The following is a 23,653-nucleotide window of genomic DNA, read 5'->3' on the forward strand; positions in this document are numbered from 1 at the left end:
ATGTAAGATTTGTATGAAATGTTTTAATATTACAGGTTTACGGTTTAAAAATAATCTGCGGAACTAGGTTAGAGACGTACGCTTGAATTATAAAATTAGTGAAACTTTTTCAACGACTACAAAACAGGAGAAAGTTATCCACGTGTTGCGGTTGCCACAGTAGAAACTAGATGGCGCTGTTCAACCGATAACATTACATGACGTAGTCCCGAACAAATGTACCGCCGACAGTACTCGCACTAACGGAGTTTTCTGCAATCTGGACTAGGTATATTACAGAAGTTTCAAGATACAACCGTCGGCCCAGCTGGCGCTACCGAGCACAAACAACTGCTCGGTGGGAGATCTCCCTTTGGTACGGTCGAGCCTGCACACCGCTCCCGTACACACGTATTATATTTCTATCTAAAGGGTTTACTCCACCTTCCTAAATCCTACGTCCTAAATGTTATGGTTAGGTTACTATACCATTTAGGACGTAGGATTCAAGAAGGTGGAATATGCCCTTAATCTGAACCGATTTCAATGATCCCGTTTTTATGTGAATGTCTTTTTTTTGTCTTGTTTAGATCTTCTTTTAAAATATGCATGGCTAGAGTCTAGAGACAGGAATATTCTGCCTAGATCTATATTTTCCAGAATCTGACAACTCGGTTTTCATATCCCCATGATGAGGAGAACTAGAGTAACCGACATAGCTTAACGGGTTGCGAAGCTGAAGTGGCAATGGGCAGGGCACATAGTTCGTAAAACTGATAGACGTTGGGGGTCCCAAGGTGCTGGAATGGCGACTTCGCACCGGAAGACGCAGCGTTAGAAGACCCTCTAGGTAGACGGACGACATCAGACGAGTCGCAAGGAGCCGCTGGATTCAGGCGGCGCAAGACCGTGGCGTGTGGAAGTCCCTACAAGAGACCTATGTCCAGCAGTGGACGTCTATCGGTTGATGATGATGATGATGATATTTCACCAGTGTCGCTACGATGCCACGCCACAAATACGTCTATGTACCCAAGTATTAGTTCACAAGTGCTAATATTTGATACAACACAATTTTTAGCGTTCATTACAGCATGCGTAAATATAAATCAAATCTCCAAACACAGGAGCATGAGAGATGCGAGTTCGAATTGATTAAGAGTTAAAAGTCAATATCCATAAAGATCTTAATGTCTTCTCTGAATTTGTTCACCCGAATTTGAACCTTATTTCGTGTATAATAAGGGTTTGTGGATTCGAAATGAAATGGCTATAAAAGATGAGGTGCCAATGATAGATTTTTAGGGCATTACCACATGTGAGGTATCGTATGCCGAGAACATGGTCGCTAACTATGGACCTCATAATAAAGCTCAGAGTCACTCAGCGGGCGATGGAGACAACTACCTATGTTTAGAGTTTCTCTATACGTGATCAAGTCAGAAATGAAGAGATCCGTAGTAGGAGGACCAGTGTAACCGAGATAGTTCAGGGTGTTGCGAAGTTAAAGTGGCAATGGGCAGGACACATAGTTCGACAACCGATAGACGTTGGGAACCCAAGATGCTAGAATGGCAACTGCTTGACTAATGTATTAGGTACAATGTACAGCGTACATAGAGTCTAGAAATATAAGCTTTTCCATATCATAGGGTTTCTCTATAACGTAGACGAAAAGCAATAGTACATTACTGCACGAGACCGGGAAGTAAGAGTTTTCTGGTCGAGTGTGAGTTAGACGGCCGAGCCTTGGCAAGGACGTCTATAATACGAGGTCAGAAAGGCACACCCGGTCAAGGCATGTTTAGTGCTTTTCTAAAAAATGAAACTAGTAATTTATTTAAATTTTTTATGTATTTTGCTAATTCGGCCTCCTCTCTCAAATTAGGTGTGCAATGAAATTCCATACTATCCTCACCTTCAACTCATTTTTAACCGACTTCCAAAAAGGAGGTGGTTCTCAACTCGGCCCGTTTTATCTAAATAATTTAAAACGAACAGTCAATTTGCGCCTTTTAATATGAATAAAAAAAATCTAACTTTGCACAACGCACCACGCGACGCGCCACGCACAGGGCCTCCAGAAAAGAGTCCTACTCTGTGCCCTGAATGTGGCATCACCACAATGTTTAAGTTACCGATCCCGAGTAGCGGTGCTTTGCGGGATATCAATTAGTTAGCGAGCCCACACGGTATAATTACTGTGTGGGTAATTACAGCTTACAGTTTAGTGATAACTCCTTTAATTACTTACTACAGGTGTACAACTTTACAACTCTTGCTTTTTAATGGCTAGGTGTTCTTGGGTCCCACCAGAAATTAAAGAAAATGTAGAAATTATCGGGTGTAGTAATTATTAAAAAGTGTTACTGTTAGTTTAATTTAATAGTACAGCTTCGTAGGTATTGTTGCGTAGGCATAAATAGCATCTGTTCTGGGAGATTTACGATAAATGCTGGTGTTGTTCGACGTTCAGCTTTAGACAAGCGAAAGAGCTATGATACAGCTTGGACATCGTGAGTCATTTGGTGCTAGTATTTCAGCTGTTTGAAGGGTCAAATCGAAATCTATAAGAATTACTCTATCTCAGACTAGCTGACTGTCAAACTGCGTCCGTCCTTTTCATATTACATTAGTACGAAGAGGATGCGAATACTCTAAAATTAGGTTCTGCTCAAAATCAAGTCTTACCAAAATAAACCAATACAAAACCCGAGTCTAGACTAATAAACAAAACACTTTCTTAACACCTGATTATCGAGTTCTAACACCTAAAAGCTTGACGTTGCGAGTGGGCGTACAATAACCATCGATTCTCAAATAAACTGCCATATTTATATGACGTTACGATGACAGACGTCAAATTTTGAAAATGGAATGACCAGACTAGATTTTCGACGTTTAGAAATAAGTGCTCAATTCGACTATTTAGATTCTAATAAGATGATCAACCAAATATGTTTCGCCCTTGTTTCGCCAACCGTTTTTAAAATCTGGTTTATACTCAGACTAAAGTAAAAAGATAGATGTTTAAACGAGCTGCCAGAATATAAAATATGCCTTAAAAGCCGATTGATATAAAATATTTTATAAAAACCTAGAATTATAATTCTATAATAATATATAATATATCTCACCCGGCCATACTCACGTGTTTAGTCGACGTTAGTCCGACTAGTTACTCACGATAATCACTCACGATATATTAAACGCTAAAAAACCTAGAAGTTTATTTTCAAGTAGAAATGAAGACTGGGAATAAACCGAAACTTGGGTGAACCACTGCGTGGTTTCTACTGTAGCATTCAATTTTTTTCAACATAACAGCAGTTGAGTCTGCTGGCTCTCGTGCTTACGACTTTGTTGGCGCTGGCCAGCATTGACAGCACTAGGGAGGCATATCTTTTGCGCTGCAAAGAAGCAGTCTATACGGGCATTAGCAAATATCCCTGACGCAATACAAAAACGGGAGCTCCCTCAAAACACTAAAAGTATTATTATAATACAAGCAAAGGGCAATGTATGCCAAAAGCAGCTGATTTTACCTATGTCCATGACAAGAGTTACTGTGGCGGTCGTCACATCAAAATCAAAGTCAAATAACTTATTCAAAAAAGGTAATAAATTACAATTTTTGATGGTTAGCTGTTGGATTTTGTAAGGTAAGGTAATATTGTGGCTAATTCCTTTGTACACAATCTCTAAACTAAACTAAAATATCACGTCTAAATCTATTGCTATCCCTTTCATAATGTTGCTTGCGGAAAAGGAAAGCACTAGATTTAGACCTGTTAATTTAGTTTAGTTTAGAAATTGTGTACTAGAGAATCGGCCCCATTGTGGTGATAATTATAACTTAAAACTAAAGCTACATCTATATCAAATGACTTAGGTACTTTAACGAACACGTGAGTTGGATGGGTCCGTCTATATTTTTATTTAGTCTGTGGCTTATTACGTGCGTATGGATAATCCGCTAACGTATTGATAGTAAAATTTAGTATTTGAACAGTTCTCAACTAGATAAAATTAAAATTACAAATGGGAACACAGTTGGCTCGAATGTTTAGAAACTATTTTCGTAGTAGGTACCTACTGTTTTGTAAATGCGTGTAAATAAATAGATAATATAGGTACCTAGTACTTATTCGTATTATCACAATGTAGATAGATATTAGAAACTAATAATATCTGAGTGTGTGTTTTTCCAGATTTCTGTAAAAGTGTGTAGTTTCAAAGCTTCAAAGCAGCTCAAAAATACTTACGTAAATAGTAGGTACTAAGTACCTACGGTCTATGAAAGATTTCTAGGTAAGTACCTTGAAATCTTTGAAAATCTTACACAAAATGAGAAACAAACTACGATTGTATGGAGAGCGCTGGGCGCTGGGGAGCGCGCTAGGGAAACTTCCATTAACATTTTCCGTGTTCCAAAAAAAATTTTCAGGCTCTTCAATAGTCGGTCCCTGGAAGGAAAATCACTTTTTTGTGAGCCATGTGCTAAACAAGCGAATAGTTCCTATAAGTAAGTACACTTCAATTGTATACAGTAGACACGTACACTTAATATAAACAGTAATCATGGTAATATACGCATAAATCGTTCTGCTATCGATTATCATCGACAACAATCGCAATCGATCTCGCGCGCGGAATCGATACGTATCGATTATAAATCGATGCTTGTCTGTCGGCGCACGTCCAGGATCGATTTGCGAAAGACACTTAATTTGCGCCTTCCTGTTGTTAAACAGGACGAAATAGTCTGAGAACTGGTGGGAAAATTGATAATGTACTTTTGTAAAAACCGATTTTTATCAAGTACTTCGATTCGTATTCGTAAAACCTTGCATCAATCATTATTATAATCTAAATTGTTGTGATTGGCTGAATTTGTGTGATTCTTGTTGCAACAATGCATTGTAGCCAATAGTGAGTGAGCAACAATCAAGCAGAGGTGATTGCGATCGTGACATTGTAGCTGTGATTCTACCGCAATCGTGCAGTAGTTTACACTCTATAGATCTCAGCATAAGCTACCATACTCGAGCCCGATAGACTGGGGGCACACGATGCGTTGCGGCGCCGCACCGCAAAGATTTCACAGTATCAGCGGGCACACGAGCGGTGCGGCGTCCGGTGCGGCGCCGGAGCGCATCGTGTGACATGCCACAGATATTTCTATGTAAGACGACGCAGCGACACCGCTCTGGCGCCGCACCGCCGCGCCGCCGCAACGCATCGTGTGCACCCGCTCTTAGAAGTTTACTAATACTTTCGGCTTTTAGCAAAGTTACAGAATGTTAGCAAAGTTCCCTCTCAACTTTTCCCGCCAGCTTTTCGGCTATTGTTAAACAGGACGGAATGACAAATGGAAAAAGGAAAGGCACCGTTTAAACCATTTAATGTGCAATTTGTATGAATACCGCCTTTGAAATGAGCTAATATTGTGACAGCTCGAAGCTTCAGTCGACTCGCGTATGCCAAAACAAACATTACTTTACGCCCGCCAAAATGATGTTTATGCGAATTTCAATCCTATCACAACGGAATAACAATCACTTGATTCCGAATTTAAATGCAACAGTAAATTTGTAAAACATATGGTGGCGCCACTGTCCAGCATGACATTGCGTGACATGTACAGACACATTCCTCGGACCTGAAGGTGCCAAGCGAAAATAGGGTTTATACCTATTACAGTAGAGTCTAGATGAATAATTGCGCCGTTACTTTACTTTCATTATTACCTGTAATCCTATACATGAAATGTATTTCGTCTACCTACACTTCCGTACTTAAAATAAACCAAGGCATACCGTATCGTACAGCTATCTCTTTATTTTTTACTAGTGACCCGCCCTGGCTTCGGGTAGCTCATTACGATTTTCATATGGATCAAAATCAAAAAAAGGACAGCAAAATCTATCGTCTAAGCTAAGACTAAAGGCGTTTGTGCACTCATCCGTGAAATTACGGATTTCGTAAAAATACGAATCGAATGAGTGTGTGAGATTTTATGGTAAAAGAAGAGAGAAGTTAAGACAGTGGGCTTTAATAGTGATGATAAATTAAATCCAATGATTACTAATGAAAGTTATCATTTATCAATTATTTGTCAGGTAAGGCCAATACTAAGTAATTAAAAATCAAGCAAAGCATCTGCTGTATTATTTCAAAGTAAGAATCCTAATCATATAAACAGGCTTCTATAATAATTTAGAAGCTAACAACCTAGTGTTTACTTTTATCTCAATGTATAAAATAAATAGCACAAGAGGGTAGGTGATAAATACAGAAGTAAAACCAACCAAGTCGAATAATAACTGAATTGTATTTGTTCAGCATTGATCTATTTATATTAAAATGAATCTACCACCCATTTCGCTAAGGTGTTTAGTCATGGAGAAGAAAGGGCAAAGAAACTCCATAACACACATCTTTTAAAACATTAGAACGTTGAGTAAAGTAGTAGGTACATATTTGGTACACAGTTACAACAGGTAACCTACAAAAGGCAAATGATTACATTACATTATAATACAATATAAGAATACTTAACTTCAGTAAGGTCCGCTGTGTTTGCTCTGGGCTGTCGATACAAGACTGTCCCCTTTCTGTCGAGGTAGGGTACTTTTATAACACTGCCATCGCAAACAAGGCGGATATCGACTATCACATGATCTTAATATTAATCATTATTTATTTTGGGTTTGTTGACAAAAGGTATGTTGACACACCCAATTTACAATAATAAAATCAGTAACATTGATGGTCTACGTATTAATAATTTACAATAATAATAAGCGACTTAAATTGACAGTTTACACAACATTATTATTTCACATAATAGCTATTGCCAACTGTATGTTGACAATAGCTTAGTATAATGTCACTCTTAGTACATTGACAGTATTTAATTTACAATGAATAATTAGTTACCAGTATTGAAAATTCACATAATATTATTTATCGTATTGTCACATTCCTAGATATTAAATTGGACAACAATTAAGAATATAAAACACTATTAAATCATAATCCTTCGGGCTGGGTAACATTGACGTTGATATCCTGTCGCGGGATAACGATTCTGTTTAAATTATTACTACAAATATTTATTGTAGACTCCAAGTTTATGATTAGATGAATTTTAGCATAATAATTATGTATCCAATTTTATCGTAATTTAACACGGCCATACTGACAAGTACTTCGTTCCCGAAGTACATAGGTAAAAACAGAAAGAAAAGAAAAAAAATTGTCCCATTGGGAGTCTTAACATTTTGTCACATAGTGAGTCTTAACATTTTGTCCCATTGGGAGTCTTAACATTTGTCACATAGTGAGTCTTAACATTTTGTCCCATTGGGAGTCTTAACATTTGTCACATAGTGAGTCTTAACATTTTGTCCCATTGGGAGTCTTAACATTTTGTCCCATTGGGAGTCTTAACATTTGTCACATAGTGAGTCTTAACATTTTGTCCCATTGGGAGTCTTAACATTTTGTCACATAGTGAGTCTTAACATTTTGTCCCATTGGGAGTCTTAACATTTTGTCACATAGTGAGTCTTAACATTTTGTCCCATTGGGAGTCTTAACATTTGTCACATAGTGAGTCTTAACATTTTGTCCCATTGGGAGTCTTAACATTTTGTATCATATGGCAAAAAAATTTTTTTTTTTTTTCTTTTTTTTCTTTTTTTTTCTCTGTTCTGCTTCTGTCATTTAGCATAAATTATTAGTATGTTTTACTACAATTCGGCCATCTTGATAAGTACTTCGTTCCCGAAGTACATAGGAAAATAGAAAAATGCAGCCAGTGAACTTAAATGAACAGCGGCAACAAAAGTACCGACATAAAAAAATATAAGATTGCTTCATTCACAAAACGATATTCAATGATTCAATGTCAATGTTACTGTCATAAAAACTAGAATAGCTAGACGTCAGACCAAAATTAGAGTAGAAGAGAATATGTTTTTGTTGATTATGTCTTATAAACAAGTGTAGTGTATGTACATCAAACCAACTCAAAACAAGAATAAATTGATAACACATAACTAGGTATTTATAAAATTAAAATGTTCTGATAGCATTACTAAACAGAAAAAAACTTGAGCAGGTAATCTGCCTTACGTTGCTAAAAAAGTAATTTAGCTAAATAATAAAAGTTACTTGAATGGACCATCTCTTTTGTGTTGTTTTAAGAGAAGAAAAATGGTTGAGTTATTTTAAGAAGCAAAATAAATAAATAAATATAGTTTATGTTTAAGTAACATAAATCAGAATAAGGTAATTTCTTCAAGTTTCGAGTTGTAAGTACGATGCAATTTCTCAAAAGCAAACCTACTGATTTGATTAGTATTATTGTTTCGGTATATCATAACTTTCTAAATGATTTCACATTTACATATACTTTATCAAAAACCGTTCGGCTAATCTGACCTCCAACTAGACTTATTCTTATCTAAATAAATTATACCACAACACGTGGTTTATCTAACTAATTAAAAATCTTCTCTGATTCACCTCACAGAAACTTTTTTCATATAAACTATACCACAAAATCGTGGTTTTAAATTTACACTTTTCTTCACACACAACGCACAAAATTGTACTTAGCTTGCTCAACGACGCGACGTTTCAACCGGCGATGCCACACCAGCACGAAGTGCTGCTGACAACAGAGTTGCCCCTCGCTTTGGGATCATCGGGCACCAACATCAAGTGCCACCGACGACAGGCGGTAGCCTGTCGCTTTGAGGAGAAGCCGTATCCACGATTGCTGAAAGCATTTGAAAAGTATTAGTATTTCGACAAGAAAAGAATTATCGTATCCCACTTCTGATGTGAGATTTTAGATAAAGAGAAGAGAGAAGTTAAGACAGTGGGCTTTAATAGTGATGATAAATTAAATCCAATGATTACTAATGAAAGTTATCATTTATCAATTATTTGTCAGGTAAGGCCAATACTAAGTAATTAAAAATCAAGCAAAGCATCTGCTGTATTATTTCAAAGTAAGAATCCTAATCATATAAACAGGCTTCTATAATAATTTAGAAGCTAACAACCTAGTGTTTACTTTTATCTCAATGTATAAAATAAATAGCACAAGAGGGTAGGTGATAAATACAGAAGTAAAACCAACCAAGTCGAATAATAACTGAATTGTATTTGTTCAGCATTGATCTATTTATATTAAAATGAATCTACCACCCATTTCGCTAAGGTGTTTAGTCATGGAGAAGAAAGGGCAAAGAAACTCCATAACACACATCTTTTAAAACATTAGAACGTTGAGTAAAGTAGTAGGTACATATTTGGTACACAGTTACAACAGGTAACCTACAAAAGGCAAATGATTACATTACATTATAATACAATATAAGAATACTTAACTTCAGTAAGGTCCGCTGTGTTTGCTCTGGGCTGTCGATACAAGACTGTCCCCTTTCTGTCGAGGTAGGGTACTTTTATAACACTGCCATCGCAAACAAGGCGGATATCGACTATCACATGATCTTAATATTAATCATTATTTATTTTGGGTTTGTTGACAAAAGGTATGTTGACACACCCAATTTACAATAATAAAATCAGTAACATTGATGGTCTACGTATTAATAATTTACAATAATAATAAGCGACTTAAATTGACAGTTTACACAACATTATTATTTCACATAATAGCTATTGCCAACTGTATGTTGACAATAGCTTAGTATAATGTCACTCTTAGTACATTGACAGTATTTAATTTACAATGAATAATTAGTTACCAGTATTGAAAATTCACATAATATTATTTATCGTATTGTCACATTCCTAGATATTAAATTGGACAACAATTAAGAATATAAAACACTATTAAATCATAATCCTTCGGGCTGGGTAACATTGACGTTGATATCCTGTCGCGGGATAACGATTCTGTTTAAATTATTACTACAAATATTTATTGTAGACTCCAAGTTTATGATTAGATGAATTTTAGCATAATAATTATGTATCCAATTTTATCGTAATTTAACAAGTGCGTATCGGCCACTTCGAAGAATTAGGGATACGAACCGAAAACAGATGAGTGCACAAACGGCCTGGCCACACGATGCCATTCCGGTGCGTCCGGCGCCGCACTGCTATGGATTTTAGTATTGGATGCCACACGGGCACTGCATCGCCGCTCCGGCAGAAAGTATGGCGTTGCAGTGCACCACCCCTCCCCATCTCGTCTCTCTGGTCCCTAGTCCGTTGCGCGTGCGGTGCGGCGCCGCATCGTGTGGCATGGTACAGCGATTTCTATGTAAGATGGCACAGTGGCACCGCTCAGGCGCCGCACTGCCAACGCATCGCATAGTGTGGCTTTACTCTAAAGTCTAATGGACGACTAAATTCCCCGTCAAAACGTAGATATAAATTATCATCATGCAGATTGCAGACCCGACCAACTGGTCAGGATAGTAAAGCAAACTTCTTAGATTGTTTTGCTTGCACTATAATGAACCAATATTGACTTTTCAGCCCCATGCCTCATGCAAATCAAACACTTACGTTCGTACATAGGATGAGGATATGAGCGAAGAGTATGGATAAGGATTTCTTCAATGACCCTTTACAATTATCTGTTCCATAATTATTTTAAACTAGCCGATGATTTGTCCTTCAATTATTGTCCTTCATATACCTTCAGCATCATCATCAGCCTGTGGAGCTTCACTGTTGGACATAGGCCTTCCCTAAAGAGCGCCACCACACCCGGTCCTCAGCCTTCCTCATCCAGCCACTTCCCGCCAGCCTCTTTATATCGTCGGTCCATTGTGCTGACTGCTGGAGGGCGTCCCACACTACGCTTGCTTAAACGAGGTCTCCACTCAAGCACTTTCCGCCTCCAACGGCCATCGCCTCTACGACAGGCATGACCTGCCCACTGCCACTTCTGCTTGCTAATAGTTTGGGCTATGTTGCTAATTTTGGGACCTTGGTTCTCCTGCGGATCTCCTCATTTCGGATCTTATCCCTCAGGGAAACTCCTAACATAGCCCTCTCCATAGCTCGCTGAGCGACTTTGAATTTGTGAACAAGGCCGTTTGTCAGTGTCCACGTTTCAGCACCATAGGTGAGGACTGAAAGAACACCTTCCTTCCTTTCATATACCTTAGCCCAGTTTTTTTAATGGTTTTATTTCACAATTTCCTAAGTTAAACTGACCGTGTGCCACTATACCAGAGTGTTCAGTGTACGAGAGTGAGGGAACTCTCGGTTTGATTCTAAATCGACGATGTGTCAAATATACTAGGCTATATGAATGAATGAATGAACGAATGAATGAATGAATGAATGTTTTATTCAAATAAATGCAGGTACAATAGGTTGGAACAATGTTTGTTGAGCCTTATACATTTTACCATTGTAACTGGCATAAAATTAGGCAAGGATTAAAATATAAGTTTTACATAGACTTCACACAAGGAAAATATAGTGACATAAATTCATAGAAAAATAGAACTACCTGCGTCAAATGTACTAACATTTGACGCCTGCTAGTGACGTCGAAGCCTCGACGTTTTGTTAGAAGTTCCTAACTGTCGTCACGTATTATATCTTCTGTGCTGTCGTGAACTATGACTACACTGAATCACTAATCAGCAGTTGAGTTATGAAAACTGCCTTACCAATGCAATATTGAAGGTAGAGATCGCAACCGGGGTGTGAGGCGGGGGGACTCCTGGCACACTCGCACGTCACCCGCGCTCGCCCGCACCGGGTTAGTGCGGGGCTGTACGGGTGTGCAGGGCGTTCCCACCCCGGTTGCCATCTCGACCTGTCGCGTACTACAGTAGGCAGGTCCTGACATACATATACTATTCAGTGTCGTCGGTCGTCTAGACGCGCGTCGCCAATTTATGGGGTCTTTATGGCCCACGCGTGGCGAATGTCTTATTGAGAAATTTGTGCAGAATTCAAAATAAGTATAGAAGTAGTACGTAGAATAGGGATGGTAAACTACATAAATTATTTATTAGTACCTAGGTTTTTTACCTATTGAATAGAGAGTCTTCCAAAATTCGAAAAATCCACGTCCATCGATAGTTCTAAGTTTAACAAAAAAAAATGCAATGAACCAAAAACTTAATTTATTGTAATCCGCTGAAACAGGTCGAATCTGTATGATGCAACATGCAGCATGCGAAATGCACCACCCGCCCTCCCACGGCTAACCATGCAGGAAAAGCAGCCACTCAGCCAGCAATACGCACCACCACCACGCAGCACCACACAAATCCCAAAACACAGTCGACGCACGTTTCGCCCCGACACCGGAGCATCCTCAGGAGATGTAGACCTTACAATGGACAATTGCAAAGTCATCATGGACTTCCGCAAAGTAACGCCTGCTTTTATACAACATACAAAAAATATATAGTATGAGTAGATAATAGGCTATTACGGCTAAATTGCTTCATAGTGATCTTTTAACAAATCATTTGTTCAGTCCTACAGTTTGAACAAATGTATATGAGGACTATAATTTATGCTCTCAAAAGATATGAAAGTCTTTTATAAAAAATAATATATATTTTCTATATCATGAGAAAAAGAGCAGCTTCAGTGATGAGCAAAAAAACTAGATAATCCATTTATGAGACACTGGGTTGGTTTGCACATGCACTCTCAGTGTCTCATGGGTGGTACATTCCTAGATAAATAAAAGTACGCATGAAACAGTCTACTTACTAACATAGTCATTAGCAATTAATTTTATTACTAACAAAATGGATGTATGTGTTGTATGTGATGTTTTTTTTAAATATCAATTCACTATCAGAAATTCTAAAATCCCCACGATTTAGGACTTCAGTACTTTGCAGCATCAGGATTGAGGAGTTAGGATCCGAAGTTCAATGACGTAGCCTATGCTTGGTACCTAAAATAATTTTGCATCATCCGCAGTTCCTGAAACATTATAGTTTAGGAGTGCTGTACCCTACATCATCAGGGTTGAGGAGTTGAGACTTGAAGTCTGAGAATAAAGTCGTTGCTTGGTACCTACAATATGAATTCACTATGAACACTTCCTGAATCTTGATAACTCAGGCGGGCAGTAACCCTGTAGCATCAGGATTAAGGAGTTGAATCCAGAATTTTTTATGTGACCACCACGAAATGTTAATTTAAAAAAAAATTGCAAATCGGTCCAGAAACCTCGAAAAAATCGATGTAGAAAAAAGAACCACCTCCTTTTTGACAGTCGGTTAAAAACCGATTACCTTGAAATATTTACGGAACAATTTTTAAAATATCCCCTTTCTAACAAAAAAAGAATGAATGAAATCGGACTACGCGTTAATGAATTACAACTCAGTATACATTTTAACTTTCATCCCCTCTCCTACGGGAACCATGCTGAATTTCGGGATAAAAAGTATCCTATATTCTTCCTCATAGTATGACCTCAAATCGTACCAAGTTTCATTGGAATCCATTCAGTAGTTTCAGCGTGATGCGCGGCCGTGATACAGACAGACAGACAGACAGACAGACAGACAGATAGACAGACAGACAGACAAAAATGAAAAAAATTACAGTTTTGGGTTCAGTATCGATTATAGAGTGCCCTCGAAAAAAAAATTTCAAAATATCTTCAATGTACAGAATTTGACCTGTTACAGTTTTATTATAAGTATTGCAGTTTTATTATAAGTATTGATAAATCGGTAACCGTTGTCTTGGTAGTAAAGAATAGTCCTTTCTATTCCCTTATTCTGCATTCTGTGGGAATATGCTTCGTCGATTTTTATATCTACTGGCATTCCGAGAGATTTATCGATAGACTGCTTTGTATATCGACTGAGGATTTATAGAAACTAAGTTATTGATTTTGAATTTTAATCGTGGAATCCAATAAGTTTACTTTTTTACAATCCACGACAAAATGCTAGAACTAAGCTGTGATAGCCTAGTGGTTAGGACGTCCGCCTTCTAATCGGAGGTCGGTTATTCGATCCCGGGCACGCACCTCTAACTTTTCGGAGTTATGTGCGTTTTAATTAATTAAATATCACTTGCTTTAGCGGTGAAGGAAAACATCGTGAGGAAACCTGCATGCCTGAAAGTTCTTCATAATGTTCTCAAAGGTGTGTGAAGTCTACCAATCCGCACATGGCCAGCGTGGTAGACTATGGCCAAAACCCTTCTTACTCTGAGAGGAGACCCGTGCTCTGTAGTGAGCCGGTGATGGGTCGATCATGATGATATTAAATTGAGTTGTAAATTACACTTTCCGACTATTTAATGTATAGTTTTTTTTTTTTTTTCAGATCAACGCGAGGTGAAATGAAGGAAAGAATATTCAGTGAGTCCTGGTTATAATTAGCTTATTGAGTTAGCCTAAAACTATTATTAATATTGTATGCCTATTGAAAAAAGACTAAAAAATTTTTAACATGAAATATAAATAATGAATATCACTTCATTAATCAAAAGCTAATTCATTGCTGAAAAGAAATACATAAAACAAAATAAAAACCATAATACCTAATTAACCAAAATAAATTTTCAGCCAACGTTGAAAACACATGGATATTTAATCGTTATTAGAAACAGAAAGGATGAAACGACAAAATCATTTGGCTAATTTTTTCTATAGTAAGTAACATTAAAATATTATGATTCAGCAGATAGAAGCCAAGAAAGAGTGATTCCTTATTTTTTTATAGACTTGATTTTCGCCTTGATTTTCAAGTGATAAATAAAAATACATTAAATTAGTGAAGTTTTTACCAATTAAGTACATTATAGCAACTCTATAGGTCATTATAGCTCAGAAGAAATATGAAAATAGTTCCACTTTTACTTTCTTTTTCTCTTTATTGTAAATGTTTTGGTACTTTTTTATTTTATTTTTTATTTTGTTTATTTTAAAGTAATCAACAGCGTAATTATATAATTATAAAAATAACTTTTTCGTACTATAAAAATCGTATTGTTTCATTGCTCAAGCATGAGATCACTTTGTTAAAGAAAAGTTTTCGATAGCCACTCTGAAAACTAAATCTCTTTGTGAAAACCCATTTCTTATTTTTTCCTATTCATAACAAATGGGTCTCTTTGATCGCATACATACATCTTGGATCGTCTTAACGTCATAAAAATAAAGGTGATTATGGCTTAGCAAACTGTTGTTATAGCTTGTGAATTGCTGGGCTTATCTAGCTAATGAGGCAGTTTAGTTTAACGAATTGCCCATAAATTATAATTTAGGTATATTAAAATTATTATTTTCGTCAAACATTTTTAGAATTTTGTGCAGGTTTTTTCCACTATTAGTATTAGTTGGTGACAAGTTAATTTAATTGACTCACGCTGAGTTCTTCGCAACAAATTCAAAAGATATTAAATTAATTTAATCAATTAGACTCCATATTATAATATTATAATTCTTGTGATTAAATTAGTGTAATGTCCACTTAATTTTTTTAATTTGTTACGAACAACTCAAACGTCAAAATATCAAGAATAATTAATGAGGTACAGTACGTGGCCAAAATAATTACATCGACCTTAAGAAGGAGATACTTAGCAGATTTGTAGAGCGTTGTCTCTGTCGTTGAGACCGACAAAACGTCATATAGGTTCGCATACATGCATGTTTCCTCGCGATGTTTTCCTTCACCCTAAAGCAAGTGACATTAGATTATAATGTAATAGTTAATATTTTAAGTCCCGCAGTTTGCTATTGCGCTGGAACCATGTCTCATTAACATTGAAATGACGTCGTTTTGAGGTCAGCCGAAATAAAAATATACCATCAGCTCGAAACTTCAGTCTAGTGCTGACGTCACTAAAATGGCGGCCACGCGCATTAACAATTTGCGAGACGTATACTACAACGCAAATACGCCCACATATTTCGCATAAATATCATAATAGCTATTAAGAGTTATTTCATTTTAAAATAATTTAAATAAATAATTTTTCCTGGCGCCAGTCGATCGATACGAATTGATTATCGAGATTAAATCACAACAAGATCTGTTATTATCAACACATCAATAATATAATGTTTAATAGGTGTTATATCTTTATTATGACTAGGTTTGCCTGTTAAGTATCGGAATATAATGAACATTATTATAATATTACTAGCTGTCCTGGCGAACTTCGTTCCGCCTAACTCGAACCGTGAAGTCGATTCAATTTTTTTAAATTTTTCTCTTCGTAAGAACCATCCTCGTACTTCAAGAAATATCTACTTATTATAAAAAAAGAATTAGCGAAATCAGTTCAGCTGTTCTCGATATTTGCGATGACCAACACATTTAGTGATTTTTTTTTATATTATAGAGGTGACAACCTCCTTGGCGCAGTGGTAAAGCGCTGTGGTCTTGTTAGTGGAAAGTCCCGGGTACGATTCCCGACAGGGGTTTGGAATTTTGCAATTTCCAAATTTCTGTGCTGGACTGGTTGGCTTCGGCCGTGGCTAGTTACCAAAATACCAGCAAAGCCACACCGCAAAGCGATTTAGCGTTCCGGTACGATGCCGTGTAGAAACCAAAGGGGTATGGGTTTAATAAAAACTGCCATATCCCTTCCAGGTTAGCCCGCATCCATCCTAGATTGCATCATCACTTACCACCAAGTGAGATTGTAGTCAAGGGCTAACTTGTATCTGAATTAAAAATATAATGACATGTCATAAGTACCTAGTAGATCTATTTCATTCTGCCCGCGAAGTAAATACAGTGAATACATAAAGCTAATTGACTAAGAGCCCGTGAGGCCCAGACCTTCGTTATTTTATAAAAGCTGAAAGTTTATTGGCGCATTGTCCCCAACACATGGAGGAACGATCAGCGACTATGAAGTTTGGATGATGATGGCTTTGGCCGATAATAGGTTACAAAGATGTATAAATTACGCTTTTTACTTTGACGAAGGATTTTATATACCTTTTTGTTACTTACCTGTTATCTGTCAAAGCTACGATGATCCAAACTTAGTACGTATTATGAATAGTCGTAGATCGTGCCTACCCGTGTTGGGGACACTACGCATGAAAACTTTCAGCTTTTATAAAATAGCGAAGGTCAGGCCCTCAGAGGCTCTTTCTCTAAAATAATACATGGGTGTACTACAAAGGTTTCTTTCTTCTGCTTCAAGATAGATGATGACAATTATTATAGCGTAATTTTTACTTAGGCATACCTACTTAGATTTTCACGACTACTTTTTTTTTCACAACTTATTCTTATTCATAGAAGTTCTGTCTATTTATTAGATCTAACACTTTCATCTTCTACTACATATATTTTATTTTGGATGTATAGTAACCACAAATCACCGTAAAAATGGGCGGACATGTGCCACTATTTTTAAAACACGCTTAAATCGCAATTAAAACTTCACAAACAAAGAAATCTAAATATACAGCCACTATAACTAGAACCAGTGGAGACGAAGTTTCCCCTATCTCATCATTAACTCACGTCAGCACCATCGAGACAGAAATACACCAAAACACTCATAGAATGGTGATCCTTTGACACAATTCTTCGTAACAAACACCAAGTTATATTAAACACTTATAAAAAGCCACACCATTCGATTTTCAACTCTATTTCTTTAGTTGTAAGTCCAAAACATGATTTTCTGGTGACTTAAGTTCTTGACATGCAAAGAAGTTGAATTTCAGTAATGTGTGCTGCGGCAGGGCTCAGAGTCTCGTAAAGTTAACGAATCCCCCAGGAATGCTTTTGGAGTTTAATAGAGTGACAATCCATTGATGAGATTGACTGAGAAATATTTATTATTCTTCACAGTACAAATATTATATGAAAATTGCTTTTGAAAAACTTAAAAGTCGTATTAATTGATACCAGATTTTTTCTCGTATCATAAAATTTCGGAGCGGACCATAAAAAATAATTGCGACAAATTCATTTCTACCTACTTCGTTTAAAATAATAAAAATTTGAGGGCTGTTGTACTTTCGTATAAAGACTTTAGTAACAGTTTTTATAATACACTGATGCCCGCGACTTCGTCCGCGTGGATTTAGGTATTTAAAAAACCTGTGGGTCCTCTTTCATTCTCCGGTATAAAAAGTAACCTGTGTTCGTTCCTGGGATGTAAGCTAACTCTTTACCAAATTTTATTAAAATAACGTGAAAAACTACCAGACTGACGTACAGACAAATTTTCGCATTTGAAGAAGAAGAAGAATAATTGTATCATTTTAATTCAAGTAAACTTTTACAAGTGCTAATTTAGAATAATTTACCACTGGTTCGGAATGCCGTTCCTACCGAATTTAAAATTATAATAACAGTTTTAGTATGGATTTTTATGTTACCTTTATGGTCACCCTACAAATACATCCCATAATTTGCCGGCGACGAACCGCAAAGCTACGCCTCTCTCCCACTTAACTGACAAAGAATTTTAATTCTCATAGACACGGCGCGTTAAATATATCGTTCGTGATATTTAGCGTTATTCTTCACTAGAAAGATTTAAATGATTGTGTAATACTTGGATTAGAACGACCCACAAGTCACGAAGGAGATTAAAAAAATCGGAAAAGTGCGAATCGGACTCACACCCGAAGAGTTCTGCCTTCCGTACCATCGTACAAAATTATGCACTTTCGGCCATTTTGAATTTTTAACAAGTTTTTGTTGTTACAGCGGCAATAGAAAAACACTTTCAACTCTCTACTTATTATGGTTCATGAGATCAGCTGTAATAGCTTAGTGGTTAGGATGTATGTCTTCTAATCGGAGGTCGGGGGTTCGATCCCGGGCCTCTAACTTTTCGGAGTTATGTGCGTTTTAATTGATTAAATATCACTTGCTTTAACGTTGAAGGAAAGCATCGTGAGGAAACCTGTATGCCTGAAAGTTCTTCATAATGTTCTCATAGGTGTGTGAAGTCTACCAATCCGCACATGGCCAGCGTGGTAGACTATGGCCAAAACCCTTCTCACTGAGAGGAGACCAGTGCTCTGTAGTGAGCTGGTGATGGGTTGATCATGATAATGATGATGAGATACACACCGCTGACAGAAGACAGGCAGACAGACGGACAGCCAGCGGATGCTTAGTGATAGCGTCCTGTTGGCACCCTTCGTGTACGGAACCCTAAAAACAACAACAGTGCGCCTGGTCAAAGGAGCATTTCTTGGCTTAGTATTTTAATCCAGTGGATTCATAAATTTTCTCAAACGGGTTGTTTAGAACGGATAACTAAATAAATATTTTGAGTTATAACTGGGAACACTGGCCTGATTTATTTATTTTATCTGTATTAAAAAATCTATATCTATTCTAATATGTATTATAAAATGCGAAAGTGTGTCTGTCTTTTCTGCCGGTTCCGCAATTCTTGATATGTATTGCTTGCTTGATTTAACTATCCGAAGATTATTATTTGTAATGGCAAAACAACCGGCCAAGTGCGAGTCGGACTCGCGCATTACCGTACCATTATCTATAAAAAGGGCAAAAAAATGAGGAGCTACCTGTGCACCCATCAGCTTTTCCCACCAGTAAGTGGAAGTGGAATTCGTATTTCCCCGTACAGTACACACCCACTGCGTTAGGGTAGGAATTAAATGTAAAAATATGTATGTAGCTACACCGCATCGATAAATAAATACGAAATTGTCAATTTTTTTATTTTTTTATTAAAAAAAACAATTATTATAAAATAGAGAATGTCATTATTTATGCTTCCTTGCTTACTGGACATATATAAATTTACTTAACTACTTAGTTTTGGAATTTACTAAAATCCTCACTCACGAAAGTTTAAACGTTAAAATCTAGAAACACATAACCTGTAGGTATCAATCAAAATGACAAATAAGTAATAATAAATAAAAATAATAATTTAATAATACCTAATAATTTTAACCTTGGATGAGTGAAAAATAAATAATACTGTAAGTACTATAATCCTTTACTTACACTCTTGACTCTTAAAAAGCGCTACTTATATAAATTTAATTATTTTGCATTTATTTATCGATGCGATGTATCGACATAATATTTCTAAATTTTATTTCAACCCTAACGCAATGGGTGTACGGGGAAATACGAATTCCCCTTCCACCCACTGGTGGGAGAAACAGGTGGGTGCAGAGGTAGCTCCTCTAAAACGAGATCATCATCACGTAGATGTAGATAGTCAGTTTACCAAGTCCGCATGATATGCATTTCGTCTTGTTACAAGAACATAAATTATCTCACAGACAGGGGCAGGTTATCTCGAGCGAATTGATTTTATCTGATCTCTGATTGTGGCGGCGGCTGTCGAGTCGCAATCACTGCCACCTACCTCCGCAGTCATTTAGTTCGCATAAATATCATGTTTCCGGTACCAATTCATTCAAATTTCATTTATTATATTTAAATTGTAATAAAAGATAATAGGTACTTACGAGCTTAATGGTGCGTTTACATGGGCAATTTTTAAGCAATAGGGTCTTGGAATGTAGTAATAAAATGACTTGATTTTTTGTATAGCGGTAGTTTATGGGGCTAGAAAATAATTTACAAAGAAATATGATTTTTATTCATTTTTAAAATAATTAATTATTAACGTCACGCAGGTCATGCTTTACGGAAACGAAACATGGAGTAAAAGACAAGTATTTTTCAATTATTCATCGGATATGTCAAGCACTAACCTCTAACCCAGAAAAATCAAACCCAAAACCTTATTTTAAACAAAATAGTAAATACTGACTAACACAGTAGGTACACAAAAAAAACAGATGTAACTTACTCGACATTCTTGCATAATTAGTGCTTGTTTATTAGTTTCATCTAAGTTATTACCATTACTGGTAGTAAATCAGAAGATACCATCATGTTAAAAGTTTTACTTATTTGACTCATTTGTATTAATAGCCACTATATTTCCTAATGTCGTGTCTGGTGGTTTATGTGTTGTCCCCTAATTATGTACCTAGCATTAGGGCTTATCGAGATTTTTTTAAGAGAAATGGAAACAGTAGCAAATTATGTCATCAGATAGCTTCAGCACAATTTATAGCTAAACACTACAGACGTCGGATTTCTACTCGGTGCTAAACACAAACATGTTTTTGGGTTCCGTACCTCAAAAGGAAAACAGGAACCCTTATGAATCACTTTGTTGTCTGTCTGTCAAAAAATCTATAGGGTACTTCCCGTTGATCTAGAATCATGAAATTTGGCAGGTAGGTAGGTCTTATAGCAGACATTAGGGGAAAAAAATCTGAAAACCGTGTATTTATGGTTACATCACACAAAAAACAAATTGTGTTCATGAACTAATAGTTAGTATTTTCAATTTTCGAAGAAAGATAGCTCTACCAAGTGGAGTTACCATATTATGAAAGGTTACCATATGAGTTACCATATCTGTGCATTCTAAAACAGATTTTTATTTATTTTTATGCATCATTGTTTTTGATTTATCAAAATGTGGAAAAAAATGCCCGAGTACGGAACCCTCGGTGGGTGGGTCTGACTCGCACTTGACTATGTATCTCTAATTTTTTTCTACAATGAAGTTTATTGCAAACTAAAAGTTTGACGCACATTCCACTGACGAACTTGGTCTCCTAAAAACTTAACACTTGAAGCCTAAATTATTGCTCTATAATAAACTAGCTTATGCTCGCGACTTCGTCCGCGTGATCTGCACAAACTTCAAACCTTTATTTCAACACCTTAGGGGTTGAATTTTCAAAACTCCTTTTTAGCGGATGCCTACGTCATAATAGCTATCTGCATGCCTTTCACCCCGATCCGTCCAGTAGTTTGAGCTGTGCGTTGATAGATCAGTCAGTCACCTTTTCCTTTTATATGTGTACCTAGATAATTTTTGATCGAACGCTCGCCCGAAGACAACTCCGAAGATGTGCTTAAACACTTAAGTCCAAACCAAAAAGCCCTAAGTGTTCAAATGTTTAACAAACAACTCGATCTTAGCACATCCATAAATTCTACTTAATAATCGATACCAATTGAGATATCAGGATTTCGGGCGAGCAGCCGACTTGAAGGAACTTCGACTTTATCTCCCAAATTATTATCGACTACATTTACTTATGCAAATTGATCGTTTTCGTCTTATTTATCATTTGGTAAAACTTTAGCAGCTTTGTCTTTCCAATCTAATACAGTCTCTTCCCCCTTTGAAATTGGTTGCATTTTTGCATTGTTTGAGTCCATTTGAATGTGGTCTTGAATTTCAAGGCGGTCTCACACGTCGTGATCTCCAAGGTACACGGTAATCATAAATCGAGGCCCAATAGTTAACTCCTGTAGCCCTAAGGCGTGTGAACGAACCCACAAAGTGGTCGCCCAAACAATTTGGTTTTGTTCTTTTGCATTTTCCTCGTAATCTTTACTTTCTTTTGAAAAAGAATTTGCGAATATTTAATTTAAATGATTTATCTCGGACAGTTTTTGAAATACACTTGTTATTTTGGGTCAGACTTTTATCGGGCATAATTTTGATTGCTGTTACGTACTGCGGCCGTTTTAGCTCTACATTTTGTACCGCTTCATCATTGTTTTTGTCAGGTCAATATAATTATTGTTACTTATTTAAAATTATTGTTTATTGTCGTTTAATGTATCGTGTATTTTTATTATTGTTATTTTAAAATGAAGTATATAAAGATCGTTTTTGTAAAGAGCCAAAATTATGTTTGTCAAAGATAAATAACCCATTGCAGGCTCACTACAGAGAACGGGTCTCCTCTCAGGGAGAAGGGTTTTGGCCATATAGTCTACCACGCTGGTCATGTGCGGATTGGTAGACTTCACACACCTTTGAGAACATTATGGGGAACTCTTAGGCATGCAGGTTTCCTCACGATGTTTTCCTTCACCATTAAAGCAACTGATATTTAATTAAGTACTTAAAACGCACATAACTTTTTAATTTTTAGTTTAATATATTAATTAGATTTAGATAATATTTAAGGCTTAATCTAGTGCATTAGGACCATTTCCTGTAATGCTAGATTTAAGGAGTTGAATAAATAAATTAAATTAAATAACTCCGAAAAGTTAGAGGTGCATGCCCGGGATTGCACCCCCGGCCTCCGATTAGAAGGCGGACGTCCTAACCACTAGGCTGTCACCAGCTTTCCCATAATATAAGTACCTAAGTGAGTACCTAAAAGTTCTACCTATAGGTGACCTAGAAGCTAGAAGGTAAAGTAGGTAACGTAGAAGTACAAAGATAATAATAGTAGCTGATGCCCGTGACTTCGTCCGCGTGGAATTAGATTTTTTAAAAATCCCGTGGGAACTATTTGATTTTCCGGGATAAAAAGTAGCCTATGTCACTCTACAGGTCTTTATCTATACCCATGCAATAAATCACGTCTATCCGTTGCACCGTTGCGTCGTGATTGAAGGACAAACCAACAAACCAACAAACAAACACACTTTCGCATTTATAATAAGGGTACTGATATATTAGCATTCAGTAATAGAAATTCCGGGTAGAATAGCTGTAAGCCGGTGTGGGCTCACAATAATTATGAATGATCCTAAAATGGTAGAGATAATATGATTGCTAAAGCCCTAAAGGTGAACAAGCACGGGTCGGAATAATTTCCTGCCTAATGTATTATGGCATGCGTTTATCATTCGTGTTT

At 36.7% G+C, this 23,653-nt stretch overlaps 2 protein-coding genes and 1 long non-coding RNA gene across 3 annotated transcripts in view; 2 read left to right on the plus strand and 1 right to left on the minus strand.

The window, feature by feature from the left end:
* The window catches only part of LOC117990099 (uncharacterized), a 278,450-nt gene that overhangs the window by 49,895 nt on the left and 204,902 nt on the right, over nucleotides 1–23,653 (plus strand). The window contains exon 2 of the mRNA XM_069504362.1: nucleotides 14,307–14,341. The gene's annotated coding sequence lies outside the window, so the exon portion shown is untranslated. The remainder of the gene's footprint in view (nucleotides 1–14,306; nucleotides 14,342–23,653) is intronic.
* LOC117990200 (arrestin domain-containing protein 17-like) overlaps nucleotides 1–23,653 on the plus strand; it is a 436,990-nt gene that overhangs the window by 28,363 nt on the left and 384,974 nt on the right. The gene's annotated exons all lie outside the window — the stretch shown is intronic.
* LOC138403468 (uncharacterized) lies at nucleotides 6,295–9,942 on the minus strand. Its single transcript, XR_011237731.1, has 2 exons — nucleotides 8,161–9,942; nucleotides 6,295–8,071 (listed from the first exon to the last, which is right to left on the minus strand). It is a non-coding gene; the product is annotated as an uncharacterized lncRNA (long non-coding RNA).

This window comes from Maniola hyperantus, chromosome 17 (assembly GCF_902806685.2).
Source record: "Maniola hyperantus chromosome 17, iAphHyp1.2, whole genome shotgun sequence".
Lineage (NCBI taxonomy): Eukaryota > Metazoa > Arthropoda > Insecta > Lepidoptera > Nymphalidae > Maniola > Maniola hyperantus.